General features: G+C 38.8%; 1 pseudogene across 1 annotated transcript; it reads left to right on the top strand.

The window, feature by feature from the left end:
- The first annotated feature begins 589 nt into the window (after nt 1-589).
- On the top strand, nt 590-1,346 carry LOC309823113 (phosphomannomutase 2-like; annotated as a pseudogene). Its single transcript has one exon. The product of its transcript is annotated as a phosphomannomutase 2-like (transcript).
- The last annotated feature ends 14,114 nt before the right edge of the window (nt 1,347-15,460 follow it).

Here is a 15,460-nt window from a genome sequence, read left to right on the forward strand (position 1 = left end):
TTTTTAGGAAATGCAAATTAAACTAATATTAGTGGATAGAGGGTCATCATGTCTGCAACTGACTCTCAAATGGTTCCGAAAAAAAGAAACAGGTACATATAGCATATAAAGCATATATGGCAAAATGTTAACCTTTGGGGAATCTGGGTGAAGGATATATAAAAATTCTTTGTACTATCTTTGAAAGCTTTCTGTACACAGTACAAAGTTAGAAATAAGGAAAAAAAACTGTACATTTACCTAGAATTTTATATACAGTGAAGGTATTCTTCAAAAAGGAAGCCAAAATAAACTTTCAGAAAAACAAAACCAAAGAGAATCTAGGACTAACAGAGCAGAGTTGCAAGGGTCACCACAGGAAGTGAATCCAGCTGAAGAAAATGACACTGGAAATAATTCTTGCCTTATATGAAGTGGTATGATATTAATTCAAGGTAGGCGAAAAGTTAAGGAAGCATATTGTAATCCCTAAAATAACCACTATAAAACTAATTGAAACAGTGAATAATAAAATTCTATGTAGGAGATCAAATAGAATACTAAAAACAGTCAATTATTTTCACTATTTTAACAGAAAGTAAGGGAGGGGATGGAAACTAGGGACTTGAGGGCTCCTGGCCCAGTGTTCTGCCTCCTTGGTGTGGACTGGACCCTGCTGCCCCCTCAGCAGAAAATTACTAAGGAAATAAATGGCATTCTACAAAAATTGAGGCAGAAGATCAAAATCTGAGTCGTAGGCAGGTTGAATTTCGATAAAGTGCAGGTGAAGCTGGGAAATGATATGGTTAAAAAAATATGATTATGTGTTTCCAGGAAATGGCTTCATAGCGTACAAAGATGGGCAACTCTTATATAAACAGAATATTCAAGGTCACCTTGGTAAGGCCCTAATCCAAGATTTAATCAATGACTGTCTGAGCTACATTGTAGAAACCAAACTCCTGAAGAAGAAGGGGTGCTTTCATTGAAATTCTAAATGGGATGTGAATTCATCCTCTATTGAAAGAAGCTGCAGCCCCAAAGAACACATGGAGTTCTATATGCATTATAAAGACATAAAATATAAGACAAAAATGTGTAGCAGATCTGTGGAAAGCATTTGCAAATAAAGGCCTCACCTTTTCTGTAGGAGGCCAAATCAGCTTTGAGGTCTTTTGGGATGGATAGAGAAAGAGGTATTGCCTGGGACATGTGGAAAATCATGGTTATAAGACCATTTCTTTCTTTGGAGACAAAACTGTGGCAGGTGGGAACGACCATGAGATCTTCACAGACCTGGGAACTGCAGGCCACACGAGTCTGTGCCTGAGGACACAGGAAAGATCTGTGAAGAGCTCTTGTACTAATGGTCATTTTCCCTGTGGGAAGAAGAGGGAGATAATGAGCCTGACAGGGTCATTCGGTGGCCAAACCCAAGGTCTCCCCTTCATATGCCCACATGACCCAGCCCAGGCCAGGCTCTCCACAGGGTTCAGTCAACTCATAGGGTCCTGACCGTGATATCCTCATGCAGCAGAGAAACCTCCCTCTATCCCCAAACACGTGAGGCCTTCCACCTCCAATGCCAGAAGAGAGAAGAAAAGACTTGTCAAGAATGGAGCAAAGGGATAACCCCACCAATAGACTTTATCCCCCAACTCCATATTTGCAATCACAGTATGCCTGGGCTTTGGGGAAACTTCCTATCATTCTAGAAAGAACAAATGTGCCGGGACCCTCCCTCTTCATGGGTCCTGTGGTAAATGTAACAGATATTTATGTTTGGACCCCCTGCATCAATAACAGAAAGGGGGATTTGTGATGAGAAAGAAAGGACAGGACAATTACAATGATTCAACCCTGGGACAAAAGTCTAAAAAACACTTTCTGAAATGAAGCTCCCTCCTGAGTGTCAGTTTGATGGGGCTTTGAAACTGAGAAGAACGTGATCACTGTGGTGGTATTCAGTTAAGTGACTCTGTACAATCTTTCTTTTCCAATCCTGCTTCCTATTTGTGAGGTGCAGACCTCAGTACGGGCTGCCGACAGATGACTGGCCAAGTGACCACTGACCCCAAGTAGTTTGCACTCAGCTCTCCCAGAAGGCAGATCAGCTCTGTATCCACTACACCTTGAATACCCTGGCTGGTTCTCGGCAACCACGGAGATGGGAGGAAATAGAAACCAACAACCCCTGGTTAGAGAACTGGCACCAGCAGAACTGTCCTTCCCTTGGATGTAGGTTCTAATCCCAGGTCTGGAGAAACTAACTTGGGATGTTAAATTTTACTAAAAGTATCTTCTTATTGGACCTGGCTGGCTTCCCAAAGGCATTATTTGCCTCTAGTTTCTCAGGTAAGAGCTTAGATTATTCATAGGAATAGGAGCTGCACTTTATCTCTCTGCAGACATTTTAATAAAAGTTGTCCACTCAGGTCCTCACCTAGACTTTGACTTAAGGGGTGAGAGCAGCTGTGGTTGGGACCCTCTCTCCTCCCTTCCACATTCTGCAAGTTCTTTGTGAAACTGGAGGCAGCTCAAGGCCCTAGTTCAGAACACAGCTGAAGAGAGCTCCCAAGATAATTGTTCACAAGTCACTTTTCAGTGTTTGGCAATGTTGAGACCCCCAAACCCTGCACAGATAGGTGCTGGGACCAGCTTCAGTTTACAGTGTGGCCTCTGCTGGGGGTCACCTACCTGAATCCTGGGCCAGGGGGAGCCCTGTGCTCTGCATCCCCTGCCTCCCAGCCCCCAAACAGTTGCTTGCATCAGATAAACCTGGTTCCCTCCAAACCTGCTGGCTGCTCAGTCTTCTCTTAGCTCAGGATTGGGTTGGGAGAACAAAAGAAGAAATGCTGGCCTATGAAGTCTGCCCGGCTCAACCACTCTGTTTACTACACACGGGACTGTCATTTCTCAGTGATTCCCAGGCATGACCGTCCAGTGGTATCTTTCCTTGTAGAATTTTGCAAATGATACTGCAATGACCTTTCAAAGTGAAAAGTAGCAAATTAAAGTGATTTTGTTGTTTCCTAAAAAACAAGGCAAAAAAAAAATAAAAAGGCAGTGAAGGCTAAACAAAGGACAAAGAACAGATGATAAAAAATAGGACAGGGCTTCCCTGGTGGCGCAGTGGTTGAGAGTCCGCCTGCCGATACAGGGGACACGGGTTTGTGCCCCCGTCCGGGAAGATCCCACATGCCGCGGAGCGGCTAGGCCGGTTGCCATGGCCACTGGGCCTGCACGTCTGAAGCCTGTGCTCTGCAATGGGAGAGGCCACAACAGTGAGAGACCCATGTACAGCAAAAAAAAAAAAAAAAAAAAAAAAAGGACAAATAGCAAGAAGGTACAATTAAACCCCCAAATATCAATAATTATACTAAATATAAGTGGACATAATGCTCCTATTAAGAGTCAGAGATTGTTAAACTGGGTAAATAAGCAAAACTCTGTCTATATGCAGTATACAAGAGATGAATTTTAAACACAGGGAAGTTGAAAGTAAAAACATTGGAAAAGTTATACTATGTAAACACAGCAAACTAAAACTGACATGACTATACTTAGATAAAGTAGACTTCAGGACATGGGGTGTTTCCAGGTATAATGAATATTCATAATGGTAAGAGAGTCAATTTAACAAGAGGATCTAAAAATATTAAATTGTATGTACCTAATAACAGAGCTCAACAAAACATAAATAATAACTGTCAGAACTAAAGAGAGAACTAGAGAAATCCATCATTATTGTTGAGCATATTGTAGGATTTTATTTACATACATTTCTAGAACACAAAATACTAATCTAATCTGAGGCAAATCTCATTAATGGTTGATCTTGGTGAGGGTTTGATTGTAAAAGACAAATTATATTTTCTCAGGGTGTTGAAGATACTTTCTTTCTTGATCGAGATGGTGGTTTCACAGCAGTACACATTTGTCAAACTCTTCAGGCCATACACCTGTGCTTTTTATTGTATGTAAATTCTTTCTCAACAAAACCTCAAATCAATGCCCAGTATTTTCCATAATGCCCTTTTGTCACTTACCACATTTAATATTGGATTTTCTACACATTTAAATGTGTTATTTCCCCTATTGGAATTACAGAGTCCTGCCTGAGTTGTTTATTTACCTTTGCAATTTTGCAGCACTTTTCCCAATTTGGATAATCAATAAATACCAATTGAGCAAATAAAAATGAACTATGAATATTGAATCCAGCATTTTAAATTGGATTAAGTTTATTTTATATTGTAGAGCAGGGATTAGCGAATGCTGCCCCATAGGCTAAATTTGGTGCATTGCTTGTTTATGCATGGCCCTCAACCTAGGAATGGTGTTTACATTGTAAATGAAAAAAAAAAAAAAATCAGGGCTTCCCTGGTGGCGCAGTGGTTGAGAATCTGCCTGCCAATGCAGGGGATAGGGGTTCGAGCCCTGGTCTGGGAGGATCCCACATGCCACGGAGCAACTAGGCCCTTGAGTCACAACTACTGACCCTGCGTGTCTGGAGCTTGTGCTCCACAATAAGAGAGGCCGCGACAGTGAGAGGCCTGTGCATCGTGATGAAGAGTGGCGCCCGCTCACTGCAACTAGAGAAAGCCCATGCACAGAAACGAAGACTCAGCACAGCCAAAAATAAATAAATAAATAAATTTTTAAAAAAAACATCAGAAGAAGAAAATATTATGTGATAAATGAAAAATGATATAAAATTCAAACTTCACAAAACATAAATGGAGTTTTATTGTAACATAGGAAAGTAAAAACATGAGAAAAGACATACCAGGCAAACACTGAGTGTGATGAAAAGCTGATATGGTTTTACTAGTATCAGATAAAGGAGGCTTTGGGGGCACAGGGTATTACCAAATATAAGTGAGGAGAATTCACAAAGGTAAAAGGTGAAATAGAGATTTTTACTGGGCTGACATAGAGCCCAGGAATCTGAATTGTATCAAGCCCTCTGTAACAAAACCTGCTCTAGAGTAACTAGAATAACAAAATAATCCTTAGTAATGAGCCATATAAATAATCAGCTATTTCACAAGATATAAAGTAACAGATGGGGTCACACAGATTTAGTGAGAGGAGTGCAAGTGATTATGTAGGCTATAGGAGAGGATACAATTTGGAAGGCTGTGAGATAAGGAGATAACTGGTTTCTGCCTACACAGTTTCAGCAGCTTTGCAAAGATGAGATTTATAAATACTTTATAAATTAAAGAAATTAACTGCAGCATCACTAAACTGAAAGGACCACCTACGCCACTTGCACAGTTTTCTATTAATAGTGAGTGAAGCATTAGCTGCCAAGGCCTTGGAATAAATTATTATGGAATTAGAGCTTGCAGAGACGAGCTATTGCCTCTCATACACACATTACTTGTAGCAAGAAAATACCATATTTGGAGTCAATCTCTTGGAGAGTCCAAAAGTTACACACATTTACATTGACATAAGACTTACAGCTTTATTGATGTTTTACAGAAACAGGGTGGAGAAGATAAAACGGATAGTAATTTAAATGAAGATGAGATGGTTCTTCAGTACTTCTTAATCCTTTTGGTCTCTCAGCTACTTCTAAGAGGACAAGAAGGCATTCTTTGTTTTAAAAAGAAGCACATCAGGCTTCCCTGGTGGCGCAGCAGTTGAGAGCCTGCCTGCCGATGCAGGGGACACGGGTTCGTGCCCCGGTCAGGGAAGATCCCATGTGCCGCGGAGCGGCTGGGCTTGTGAGCCATGGCCGCTGAGCCTGCGCGTCCGGAGCCTGTGCTCCGCAACGGGAGAGGCCACAACAGTGAGAGGCCCGCGGACCGCAAAAAAAAAAAAAAAAAAAAAGAAGCAGCACATCATTCTATAGCGTTATGTATTAAGGAGGGAATAAATTCAGTATTAATTACATGAAAGATTATAGTTAGAAAATAGTTGAGGTCCACATTTAATAAATTGTCATATAACTCTGTAATGTGGGTATAAAGAGGTTTCTGATCAGGATCATCTACCTATAGTTAATAGAATAATTATTACTCTTACTGGCAAATAACAAACCTGTTGGGACTTGCTTCATCAAAAAGGAAAATTTATTAGCAGAATAGAATATAAGGGTAATTCACAAGTCACAAGGGCCTCATGTGGACAGACCTCAGGAAAAGAACTGGAGCCACCAATATGATTGCCATTAGAGCTTTCTCATTAATGGTCACTTTGGGCTGTTTCCTTTTTCAGTCTTGCTGCTGAACAACCTCCTCTCATACCTGAAAATGGCTACTGTTAGCTTTCAAGTTTAGAATCCCTATTGTGGAGGGATGCCATGATAAAGGTTAAATGTCTGGATGCCTTACTAAGGAACTATTTGGCCTAGTTGGTGTCAGTACCTCTCCTAGTCTAACCACAATGGGTCCTGCTACTGTGTCCAGAGAAAGAGGTCTCACTATTCCAATCTGACAAGTTATCACTAGTCAAGCCAGAAAATATAGTAATAGGGCCAGATTGACAAGATATCATTTGTCTAAAAAATTCCCTCATCCATAAAAACAATGTTTGATTTTCATTTATTGCCCTCAACCCACCAACCTGGGAAGCTATTGAGAAAATAACGATAAGAAGATGAGCTTAATATGAGTCTATGCTCTTTAAAAATTAGTATCTAGATGCATTTGTCAGAATTCATTGAAAGGATACTAAGGGTTTATGCATTTAAGGCATATAAATTTTACCTCAACAGCAATAACAAAAAAGCACTAGAAATAAATATTGAACTCTGGTTAATAATATGCCTGTTGAGATATTTGTGGGACCATACTGATGTCTGTAACTTTGTTTGAAATGCATCAAAAAATAATATACATGAATCAATGGCTAGAGGGATGTGTAGATGAAGATAGACAAATAGGTCTGTGATAAAGCAAATATAGTGAAACGTTAATTGCAACACTGACATAGTATATATATGAATTTTTACAGAAAAGTTCTTTCAACTTTTGAAAATTATCCCAATGAAATATTGGAACAAAATTTTGAAATTATCCCAATGAAATATTGGAACAAAAAACCTAAATTATCCCAATGAAATATTGGAACAAAAAACCTAAAAAACCTAAATTATCCCAATGAGATATTGGAACAAAAAACCTAAATGAATCAGCACTTCCTCACATAATGCATTCTCAATTAGTATTTCTATACACTTGAGAATCTAGAACAATCTCTATGCCTACTACTTTAGATAGTATTTTACATTGGTTTAAACTCATTTGCCTTTGGAGTTTCTAAGTTCAACATGTACCTTTCTCACTGATTACAGTGGGTCATCTTAAACATTCCTTTCAAGTTTTTAATTCCACAATGATGAGTTATGTATTTTTAAATACAAAAGAGCAAAATCTGAAAATATAAATTATCTGTATACTCACTATTCAGAGATATTTTGTGTATGTTCTTCTAGAATTTGTTTTAATAAATGTCCTTTTAAAAGTTGGAGAGACTAAAGCAAATATATGGGAAGTTTGCCATTTAATAGATCTGGCCAGAAACCCTGCTTTATAAAATCCGAATTTATCATTTCCCGCCTGAAACTTGTCATGACAAATATTTGTTTTTATCCTTCAGTCCTTTCTCATTGACCTAGTCCATGGGTATTTTATGTTCTATTGATTTTCTCAGCTAGTACAGTATTCTACATGTAGTTCATAATACAATATTATTGGATTGTACTATCTCAATAGCTTAAGTACTGAGATGTTTATCAAGTACTGCCTAATAGGCACCACTATGAATTATGCCACAAAAATAATATAAAGGGAGTAAAACTTATTTTAAAAAATAGAATTATGCCACAAAATAATATAAAAGGGGGCTTCCCTGTTGGCGCAGTGGTTGAGAGTCCGCCTGCTGATGTAGGGAACACGGGTTCGTGCCCCGGTCCGGGAAGATCCCACATGCCGCGGAGCGGCTAGGCCCGTGAGCCATGGCCGCTGAGCCTGTGCTCCGCAATGGGAGAGGCCACAGCAGTGAGAGGCCTGCGTACCGCAAAAAAAAAAAAAATATATACATATATATATTTATATATAAAGGGAGTAAAACTTATTTTAAAAAATATTAAACAGGTCATTTTGTTGAATGGTTAAGACAGGTAATTACCTTGAGCCCCAGTTCTAGAACCTTAACAGCTTCAAAGGAAGTAAAATAAGACACTTGTAGCACTTCCTCCACTGCAGTCACATGCTCAGTAAATCTAAGTGGGAATTGCTATTCGTATAATTTGCGTATTATTTAAATTTGCATATTATTAGCATATTCAAAATATGAATATGCTAAATATGCCTGTACTTAAAAGAGGTTTCAATACTTTCCCATAAGCATTTTTTTACATTATTGATATTTTTATTAAGCCCATTTTCATTGATAATGCAGCCCAACTTCAGCTTAGACAAGTTATGACACAACAAAGTCTGAATTTTTTGATTTTCAGTAATTGAGATTTTGTTATTTAAGAATCTAAGATAATGAACCTCACTTAATGTTTTAGAGTCTCTGGGATGACATCATTCTTTTATCTCTTTACTGGACTAGTGACTCTGGTACTTCATTCGTGTGTAATGCATCACTAAAAACAGTAAAATCTTTGTTCCTCAAATGATACAATATTATTTATGTTTTCTTTTTGAATTAAAGTTTTTCCATTTGTCACGAAACAGCTGTTACTAATCTGTTCAAATCGTTTGTATAATTCTCACTTTCCATCCATGTTTGCTATATTTTTTCAGTCAAAAAGAAGAAAAAATTATCGATTAATTTTGCTGTCCTCCTTATCTGATGGAATTTCCCTTCCAATTCCCCTTATGTGAGTCAACTGACATGTGGCAAATACCCTCCTCACAGATGGATGGGTAATAGCAATTGCACAGTTGCTGAATTTTGCAACACAGGTGCTTGGATTGGCTCTGCTTGCCTGCCAGCAATATACAGATCTTGGCAGTCCCCACACAGTTGTAAAAAGAAGCAGAGGAAGAGCACATACTCATTCAGCTGGCACTCATCCTTTTCTGCACTGAGGCCCACAGTTGAGCCAGACTCACTGCTTTCATTGCCTCTTAGCCCCTGAATCACTGTCAGATTCTTGACCTAAATCTGAGACTTGCAAGGAAACCATTTTTATTTAATTACAAATGTGCAAATTTAATATAGAAATAATGTGTTCCTTCATGCAATACTTACTACCAACAAATGAGTGGGAACTGAGAAACTTGAAGATAGTATTTTTTCTTCCTAATAAAAAATGGAATGTTTCTACAATAGAAATAAAAATACATTTAAAGTGAGTTTTTCTTTAATAAAAAAATCATATATTTGCTATTAGTTTTTAAATTAAACATTTGATTTTCCAAACATTCCTTGGTCCTATGTACTCGAAGATGTACCTAGAGAGAATGATTGCTATTTATATATGTGGGTGGGTCTAAAATACTACTTGTGAGCTGTTTTTCAGCATGAGAATGTAAGAAAATTTGTCTGTGGTGAGAATTTATGCACTGGGCAAGTTTCCAGGAATCTTAGTATAAATTAGAGACAGACTCACCCTTGAGGAACACATGGTAGAGTTGATGAAAATGTTAGTGTGATACCTTCTCCTAAAAAGAAGGAATAAAATGAAGTGGTACTTGTGGGGGAGTGGCAGTTGTGCCTGATAAGGGCCAAGGAAAGCAACAGAAAGAAACTGATATATACTTGGGACTTATAGGATGTGTAATACTTCTTTAGGAAAGTGTGCAGATGTAGATAGTTTGGACAAAGGGAAATGGAAGAGTAGGTTTGTTTTGGAAAATGGGATTTACATATGTTTATTACGGTTAACTAGAGATGTGGTTCCAGAGATCCTCTTGGATCAGAAATGAAGAAATAATAATTTTTCCTAAGGATTATGAGGTTCATTTAAACATAGGCAGTGTGAATGATATGTCAGAAAGAACACTTGATTTACACCCTCAACTAATGAACTGGCTCCACTTCTTGAGTTTCCTGATCTCAGCTGCCCCATCTCACCTCACCGTAATACACTGAGTTAATCAAAACAAAAATCTTAGAGTCACTCTTAAGTCTTCCTTTTTCTTCATACCCCGTATTCAATCCATTAAAAAGCTCTGATGTTTTCACCTTCAAAGCGTATTCCACCTTCTCATCCAAACTTTCAAGCCATAATCTTTTCTTGTCTGCAGTATTTTAATAGCCTCCTTATTGGTCTCCCTGCTTCTGTTTGGGGCACGTTTCCCAAGAATCTTTGCCACACAGAAGTCAGAATCATCTTTCAAAATCTAAATCAGATCATGTCATTCCTCCACTTATTACTGTTCTAATAGCTCTCCATTGAATTTATAATAAAATGGAAAGTCCTAATGCTCTTATATGACCTTACACAATTCAACTTCATCTCCTGTGGCTCATGCTATTCTTTCTAAATTCTAATCTTTTCCTCAAACACAATAAGCTTATTATGGCCTTGAGGTCTTTGCACTAACCTAGAATGCTCTTCCTCAGACATCTGTGTGATGATCTCATTCTTGTTATTTTCATCTCAGATTTAGATCACTGACTTGGGGGGCCATTTGTGACCATTCAGCCTAAGTCATCCTCCAGGCATACGGTGTCACAGCGCTCCTCTAAATAAGACCTTCTGAGTAGTTGGAAACATAGATAAGGAACTTGCAACAGAATGGAAATCAATGCACTGCTTCTTGAGGGAGAAAGTTTTGCTGTGTAGCAAAAAACAGTATCTTATGTATAAGAGTCATACTTGCTTTATTCAGAAACTGCAGAAGCGAGTATGGTGAACATACAAAGAAAAAGTGGCTTTATCTTGATCAGAAAACAGACCTGATTATCTGACAAAGAATCTGCCTGGGCATGGTATTATGACTTTCTTGCTTTTTGTTAACCTCCTCTTCTATCTTATCAACAGAAAAAGGGAGGAAGGGAATGTATAGGGGTAACAGAAGGTCAAAGAAATTCTCTCTGGGTATGTTTGTTATTCAAATTTTGATGCTTCTTTTCCTTTATCTTTTAAGGGGGTGAAATGGCCTGGGTTTTGGGCAAGTCTTCACATCCATTTCATGTGTTCCAAAAACCCAGGATATAGGTACATTCTGATACTGATTGAAGCAAACTGTAAGTGCTCATTTTGGAAATTAAAGACTATAAATTGTATTTTCATTTAAGGAGTCCTATTGGCTATATATATTTTTTTCCTGTAAAAGAATCAATGCCTTGGTTGAGATCCCAGAGTTCTGCACTGCGGAGCGTGGAAGAGCCATTTTGGCCTGGAAATGTTAAGGGCAGGTGTTACCAGTTATCCATAGACATTGAAGGACTTTAGTAAATTTCTTTGCCAAATGTATAATTTTGAATGACGCTGCCTTCATGGATCCTCCAGAATGAGTTAGCAGCAAAATACTCTCTAAGTAATTGAAGGTGAAACCGAGTGAAGCCCTGTGGAGCTTCCAGGCACAGAGGCCCTTTTGTCCCCCATTTCTTATAGGCAAGACTCCAGCCTTCATGACCTTCCCTGAGTTCCAAAAGGTGGATTCAAGCAGTTACTAATCAAGGTGGGTAGCGGCCAAGAAACCACCTGAGGCAAGAATGAAGGGACCAGAGAAGCTCATCAAGATTAGGAGACCAAAGGCCACCTGAGACGAGATTAAAGGAGTGCAGGCCCTACACACACCCTAATCTTGTCAGAGACTTCACCTTTGAATTATTGTTATAAAACCCCTCATCAAATCCTTTGGGATTGGCACACATAGTTTTTCGAGGCAGAAACCCCTGGTGTGTCTCCCTTTGCCTGGCAAAGTAATAAAGCTATCCTTTCCTACTTCACCTAAAACTCTGTCTCCGAGATTTGATTTGGCACCAGCGTACAGAGAGGTCGAGCTTTTGGTAACAAAGGTATTAACATGTTTGATATTGCAGAAAAATGCCTGTCAAAAGCAACAGTATGGGTATTCAGTTGTTGTTATATATTTTTTTCCCTGCAAATAATTTAACAGGTTTGTCTGCCTTTTTACAATTATGTGTTATTATTTGTTTTGAATAGGTAATATATGCCCATGCTACAAAATATAAAAGGCACTCAAAGACAGAACATGACAAATAATTCTCAGTCTGACATTTTTATCACAGTCATCTAGTTCCTTCCCCAGAGGTATTCACTGCTATAGTACTTTTAAAACGTGTTCCCAGAGAGAATCTATGTATATCTAAGCATAGATACCAAACATATTGCTTTTAAATAGAAATAATAATGTAACCGAAAGTGGGGTCTGGCTACTCGCCGCTCAAAACCTAATAAAGAGGCCAGGTTGGTGGAAAGGAAAGTTTTCTTTATTTTGGATGCCAGCAACCAGGGGGAGGGTGGACACCTGTCCAGAGGCCATCTCCCCCCCTCCCCCGACAATCAGTGGGCAAGAGCTTTTATAGACAAAAGAAGGGGGCTACAGGCAGAAACAATACAGTCAGCTCTGACAGTCATCTTGAAATTGGTCACCAGTGGTCTGACCAGTGTCAATTTGATTGTTTTAAGTACAGTTAATCTTCAGTTCCAGGGTTGGTTTGTTCCAATTTCTTTGAGGCCAGTTCTCAGAATTGTGGCAGCTTATGTCATGGCTACAGCCTGGTCATCACATAGTTGACTTCTTCCACCTGCTGGGGGTTTTAGTATCTATAAGATGGCTCACAGGATATGGCTCAGAATATTATCTGTAGCCCTTGAGGAGGAACTAAAGGTCCTTGACTATGCTCAATGACTAAACTATTATTATTTGGTCTCTGACTGTTTTCCTTTGTTTCTGCATTTTCTCACTTGTCTGATTAAACTTATTCTTTGGATAAAGTTTTTCCACAGAAAAAAGGCAGGCTGAGGACATGGGGGGGGAGGGCAAGGGCCATAGGGTCCTGCTCTGTTTCAATAACACATCTTTAATATTATTCACATTGATATCTTTCAATTAAAAGAATCTTCGAGATTTTTTCATATCAACACATAAGGAGTCAATTACCTATTCCAACTGCTGCATGGTATTCCATTTTCTGAATAAACCAAATTAGCTTTAACACCTTCCTATTAGTGGACATTTATGTTGTTTCCTAATCTTTCTCACAAAGAAGAAGTTTTTTAAAGTCTTGGAGAAGTCCTAGGATACTGTACTACTCTAACATTTTTTTCTCCCTGAGAAATAGTGCCCTTATTCAATTTATAGGCAAAAAGTTTGTATTTAACATACTTTTTTCCCTGAATTACATCATCAATTCTTTTTTGTCCTCCTGTTTCAGTTTTCACAGTTAGCAAGCTGATTGTGTTGTATCTCCTTCTTCAATCGTTCCTATTCATCTTTGTCTTTTTTTACTCCTGCTTTCCTTTTATCTTATTTTGTTTATTTTTCAATCCTGTCATATTGTCAGTGTGTTTTCAGCCAGGATCGTTCTCTTTTATGACGTTCTTAATGTGGGCTTCCTACCTGAGATTTTATTTTTTCCTCCTTCTGTCTTGTGCTTTGCTGACTCATGTGTTGTATCTCTGTTACTTATGATGTCTTTCCTGAATTCTTTTATCTCTGCTTTGAACTATTTGTTATATAATTACTTATTAAGATTTTTTAGTTTAATGACAATATATTTGGTCACAATTTTTATCTGCTCCAAGAATTGTTTTTTTCATAGTGGGTGTTTTTTGTCCATCCTTTATTTTCCTGATTTTTTTTTCTTTTGATTCTAGCATTTTCCTGTAAATCCTGTGCTGGTTTTGATCTTGGGTGGCCTTGGCCTGTATTGGCTTGAAGCAGGATGTTGGTTCCCAGCCAGAGATTGAAGTCGGGCCATGGCACTAGACTACTGGCTAGTGACAAGGCCCTGGCCCTGCATCTTTGTAGAAATGAATTCCCACAAAGACGGAAAGTAGTGAAACAAGTAAAGTGTTTATTAAGAGGAAAAAGAGTACATGTCAACAAGCACACGGGGTGAGCTCAGAGAGAGGTCTCGCTCTCATGGTAGTTTGAATCACTTATATGGGGCATTTCTTCTGGGTTTCCTTTGGCCGATCATCTTGCTTTGCCTGGTTCTGAGTCCGTATTTGGTATATCTCAGGGTCCTTCCCTGTGTGCATGCACATCTCTTAGCCAAGACGGATTATAGTGAAGAGGCCTATGGGTAGGTTGACATCACTCCCTTTTGACCTCCAACAAGCCTTTCTGTGAATGTAGAGTCGAGAAGGTCTCCTTGACTTCAAGAATGAGATATATGTGGTCTCTGATCTGGGCAGGGCTCAGCTTCTCCTCCCTCCTGCTATTTTGGAGTATCTGTCCACAGGGGACAAACTCCAGCTGCTCAGCCTAGGGCCCATCTATCTCCTGCCTCAGTTTCGTAATTTCAATGAGTTCAGTTTTGGGACCAAGAATTTGCAGAAATTTTGCATGAGGCAAGAATTTTTCTTAGAACTTACTGAATTAGGTCATTATTTCCTTAGTTTATTACTGAAAAATATTATCATATTTAAAATACATTTTGATATTTAATTATGGCATCTACAATCTCTTAGCTTAGTGGTTCCCACTTGTTCATCTTGAGTGCTATTTTTTTAATTAATTAATTAATTTTTGGCTGCGTTGGGTCTTCGTTGTTGCGTGCGGGCTTTCTCTAGTTGTGGCGAGCAGGGGCTACTCTTCATTGTGGTGCGCAGGCCTCTCATTGCTGTGGCTTCTTTTGTTGCGGAGCACAAGAGGCATGCAGGCTTCAGTAGTTGTGGCACGTGGGCTCAGTAGTTGTGGCTCACAGGCTCTAGAGTGCAGGCTCAGTAATTGTGGTCCACTGTGGAGCAACTAAGCAACAGATCCACTGTGGGATCTTCCCGGACCAGGGCTTGAACCCGTGTCCCCTGCATTGGCAGGTGGATTCTTAACCACTACGCCACCAGGGAAGCCCTTGAATGCTATTTTAAAACAATAAAAAGAAGCAGCATTTGGTGAATTTACTATGCCCGAGCCACGAGTTGATTTATTCCATCTCAGAGTTACCGGCACCATGCCTCTTGACTTAATCGAAAAAAACATCTCAGTGAAAAATGAAGGAGTCTTTAAATGCTGCTGAACATATAGGCATACTATATAAGGTATATTTGACAGTTATTGAGCTTCTATTACAACAAAAATAAAATTACTGGTGGAAGTGCTACTCAAAATGAAAACTAGTGCTGTGATCCAGTAAAAATAATTTTACAGTTCTTGTGACTATTATTTGAAACATTTTCAGTAGTCTTTTCTACAGGACAATGAATACCAATAGTGTGATCATCAGTTGATATCACCATAGCTGAGTTATTTCTTCTTGAGTGATATATCTCTTTGAGTTTCTGATGTAAGATTTCTGACACACTGATTTACACGTTTTGAGGTTGTCATTTTTTTTTTCTTTTTCCAGCATAGAAATTTCTGCA

The sequence above is a fragment of the Grampus griseus genome, assembly GCF_964374135.1.
Source record: "Grampus griseus genome assembly, chromosome: 5".
Taxonomy (NCBI): domain Eukaryota; kingdom Metazoa; phylum Chordata; class Mammalia; order Artiodactyla; family Delphinidae; genus Grampus; species Grampus griseus.